Here is a 4,795-nt window from a genome sequence, read left to right on the forward strand (position 1 = left end):
GAGACAAGGATGCATTTTGTCACCTTCCTTTTTTATATGTCATAGACTAGACTACATAACGACACAAACTATGGGCAACTCCAACATGGAGATATGCTGAAATGAACAGTCTAGGCTTATCGATCCGGATTCTGATGATGACATCGTTCTTCAGCCAGAAAAAAACTAAAATAAACTCCTCCCGAACAGGCCATGAAGGCCCAACGGTACCGACCGGCCGTCGTGTCATCCTCAGACCATAGGCGTCACTGGTTGCGGATATGGAGGGGCATATGGTCAGCACACCACTCACCTGGCCGTATGTCAGTTTCCGAGACCGGAGCCGCTGCTTCTCAGTCAAGTAGCTCCTCAGTTTGCCTCACAAAGGCTGAGTGCACCCCGCTTGCCAACAGCACTTGGCAGACCGGATGGTCACCCATCCAACTGCTAGCCCAGCCCGACAGCGCTTAACATCAGTGATCTGACGGGAACCGGTGTTACCACTACGGCAAGGCCGTTGGCTGTCTGGCAGAAACGTCGTAAGAAACATCACATAGTTAACAACAAATGGCGGCCACGTGGGACGGAGTGGCCAGTTCTGCAGGGCTAAAAATGAATGGTTAAAAGACCAAACACAATAGGTGTAAAAAAATGTATCCCTTCATATTATAGTGCAACAGATAGTGCTACAGCATGTTCGACGATTTCCATATCTCGGTAGTCTCATCTGTAATAACGACGACGTAGATGCAGATCTCAGCAGCAGAAATGGGAAAGTTTCTGCAGTCTTCCAACGAATGCAATCCATATGGCAATTAGGCCCTGTAAGTATGTCCACAATGGTTCGGTGTACTTTTCTATCATCCTACCGATTGACATACGCATGTGAGACCTGAAATAGTCAGTAAAATTAGCACTAAAGCTCAAGTAACAACTACTGAGATGAATTTTCCAAGATGAGTTATTGCGACCACTTTTCAAGTGATGAAGCGCTGACAGGATGTGATCTATATAGCCCGGACAAAGTAGTTGCTTTTTGGGCTTGTTCTATGCACGATAATGGGATGAAAGGAAGGAAGGAAGATTACAGTTTAACTTTTCGTCGACAACGAGGTCATTAGAGACGGGAAAGATGGAACAATCACCAAATCATCAGTTCTGTGGAAATCAACGGATGGATACAGAAGGAGAGGAACACCTCATAAGACCTGGAAACGAACTTTTACAAACGATTTTCAATGCATGGACATCAACTGGCAGGAAACTGAAAACCTGGAAACTGACATAGTTCGCTGGAAGGAAATCGCTGCCCTATATGGAACTTAGCTTTGAAGGAAATAAGACCAAGTCCTAGGGGCCTGTTAAATAGCGTTCAACTGCATATGCAGCTTGCAGAAGTGTTCATTTTCAAATAGATGTTACATTTGGCCACGAATGTTCGTTTGCATCATAGAGGCAATGTCTGGCATATGTCCGCCTTCTACTCGTCACAGATTACAAATTTAAATGGTTAACTTTGAAGTAGGATAGGTTTAACAGAGTGACTAAGTTGTCTCAATTTGGACAAAGATTTGAAGCTTTCCCACTTTCATTGCCGTCGAAATTTCTAAAATATTATGGGAATGGACACGGCTAATCAGGTAGGAAATTTAATCCGTGAAAAATTACAAGATTACAGACTGAAATCGACAGACAGAGTCCTTGACACACATCCTGGGGATACAGCTAGTATGACTTGTGACGGTAAGGAGCGATCATTATTTATCATTTAAAAGGTGAAAAATCGCAAATGGTATTGCGTTTTCTAGTGCAACGTCAATCTGTTAATAGAACGAGATATCGAAAGAGTCTCCAACGGAATCGCTTATACTCATCACATACCCCAACTATGAATGAAGGTGACATCAGATTGGTCACTAATATCAATAGTGTTAAACGCCTATAAAATACGCGTTTCGTTGCCGAAATTGAAGTGAAGTGGAACACTAGAAATACGATGGTGTTAGACAAAGTAATACTTCGCTCTGCCCCTGCTCCGTCCCTCCCTTCCTCCATCTCCCTCCCTCCCTCCCTCTCTCTCTCTCTCACTCTCTCTCTCTCTCTCTCTCTCTCTGTCTCTCTCTCTCTTTGTGTGTGTGTGTGTCTGTGTGTGTGTGTGTGTGTGTGTGTGTGTGTGTGTGAGAGAGAGAGAGAGAGAGAGAGAGAGAGAGAGAGAGAGCCTTTCAAAAAGGATACAAGTATTCTCTGATTCTTCTCCTTCCTCCTGTTCTCGTCTCGCACGACCATGAGTGCTTGTCGCTTGTTAAATTCAAGCGACAAAGCGCGCTCTACTAACAACGTTTCAGGAAATCAAACATAGCGCATTGAAATCAGCAATTGGAACCTTAGCAGACAGGAAAAAGAGCACAATTTACTTGTCACGTACAAATGGTTGGTGTTTACCTAACAGCTCTCCATATTCAGATGAAGAACGACGCAGCTTTATGATAAACACCTCTGTGGAATGTTTTTTCTGTGGTTAACGCGCCGCTATTCATGCGGGACCAGTAAAGTCGTTTGACCTTCAGACAGTCTATGAACGTGTTTCCTGTAGCCCAAAGAGCAGTACAGTGATTTTTGCTCCACTGTTACCGCTGGCGCTCAAATTGACGCTCCTGAGTGATTTTTACTTTACTCTTATTTACTTACAGAACATTCTCTAAAGTCATGTCAGCTTAACAATGGCCTCCCTCTTCCGCAGCTTTTCTGCGCTTCGTAATTTTCGTCGGTAAAAGTCAACGCGTCGTCGACCGTTGGCAGTGTATTTTTTCCACTTTTGCAAAGTATATTCATGTGCATATGGGAAAAATGCGGCAGGGAAATCTTTTGTGGCTCGACTCATGAATAGGAAAGAGCGCGGAGCGCGTGGTAGTGCAGCTGCTCGAGGCCGAGGAGAGGGCGTGTGTGTTGGGCCCCCGCCTCTGGCGCCCACTGACCCGTCGTTGACGGGGTCACCGCAGCGGCCCTTAACACTTGCAGTATTATTCGCGCCTCTCTGAATGAGAGCTGCCAAAGCAGAGCGCCCGCGGCGCTGACGAAGTGTCTCACACTCCTGCACGTCACGGCTAACCAGGTACTGTTCAAAAACAGAGTCCCAGCTTCCTGTTATTTGCACACTGACGGAAGCGGAAAGTGCTACATCATGAAGCGCCAGTCTCTGTCATTATTACGGAGATATTCTTTACGTAACAGTTATGAAGCCTGGAAACAGGGACTACACTACTGGCCATTAAAAATGCTACACCAAGATGAAATGCAGATGATAAACGGGTATTCATTGGACAAATATATTATACTAGAACTGACATGTGATTACATTTTCACGCAATTTGGGTGCATAGATCCTGAGATATCAGTACCCAGAACAACCACCTCTGGCCGTAATAACGGCCTTGATGCCCAGAACAACCAGAACAATGGCCTTAATACGCCTGGGCATTGAGTCAAACTGAGCTTGGATGGCGTGTACAGGTACAGCTGCCCATGCAGCTTCAACGCGGTACCACAGTTCATCAAGAGTAGTGACTGGCGTATTGTGACAAGCCAGTTGCTCGGCCACCATTGGCCAGACGTTTTCAATTGTTGAGAGATCTGGAGAATGTGCTGTCCAGGGCAGCAGTCGAACATTTTCTGTATCCAGAAAGGCCCTTACAGGACCTGCAACATGCGGCCGTGCATTATGCTGCTGAAATGTAGGGTTTTGCAGGGATCGAATGAAGGGTAGACCCACGGGTCGTAACACACCTGAAATGTAACGTCCACTGCTCAAAATGCCGTCAATGCGAACAAGAGGTGACCGAGACGTGTAACCAATGGCACCCCATACCATCACGCCAGGTGATTCGCCAGTATGGCGATGACGAATACACGTTTCCAATGTGCGTTCACCGCGATGTCGCCAAACACGGATGCGACCATCATGACGCTGTAAACAGAACCTGAATTCATCCGAAAAAATATTCGTGCACCCAGGTTCTTGGTTGAGTACACCATCGCAAGCGCTCCTGTCTGTGATGCAGCGTCAAGGGTAACCGCAGCCACGGTCTCCGAGCTGATAGTCCATGCTGCTGCAAACGTCGTCCAACTGTTCGTGCAGATGGTTGTTGTCTTGCAAACGTTCCCATCTGTTTACTCAGGGATCGAGACGTGGCTGCACGATCCGTTACAGCCATGCGGATAAGATGCCTGTCATCTCGACTGCTAGTGATACGAGGCAGTTGGGATCCCGCATGGCGTTCCATATTACCCTCCTGAACCCACTGATTCCATATTCTGATAACAGTCACTGGATCTCGACCAACGCGAGCAGCAATGTCGCGATACGATAAACCGCAATCGCGATAGGCTACAATCCGACCTTTATCAAAGTCGGAAACGTGATAGTACTCATTTCTCCTCCTTACACGAGGCATCACAACGTTTCACCAGGCAACGCCGGTCAACTGCTGTTTGTGTTTGAGAAATCGTTTGGAAACTTTCCTCATATGAGCACGTTGTAGGTGTCGCCACTGGCGCCAACCTTGTGTGAATGCTTTGAAAAGCTAATCATTTGCATATCACAGCATCTTCTTCCTGCCGGTTAAATTTCACGTCTGTAGCACGTCATCTTCGTGGTGTAGCAATTTTAATGGCCAGTAGTGTAGTTAAACCACTGCCTAAAAGTACGTTGTCACAGCACACTCTGTTACCGACCTATTTGCATCTTCGTGCACTTAGAATAAATGGTCCACCACCAGCTAGCACCCTATCTAATCGCAAACAACCTACTAGACGAATA

General features: G+C 46.3%; 1 pseudogene; it reads right to left on the minus strand.

Annotated features, from left to right (window-relative positions):
* Positions 1 to 383: 383 nt before the first annotated feature.
* On the minus strand, positions 384 to 501 carry LOC124623549 (annotated as a pseudogene).
* Positions 502 to 4,795: the final 4,294 nt, after the last annotated feature.

This window comes from Schistocerca americana, chromosome 7 (assembly GCF_021461395.2).
Source record: "Schistocerca americana isolate TAMUIC-IGC-003095 chromosome 7, iqSchAmer2.1, whole genome shotgun sequence".
Classification (NCBI taxonomy): domain Eukaryota; kingdom Metazoa; phylum Arthropoda; class Insecta; order Orthoptera; family Acrididae; genus Schistocerca; species Schistocerca americana.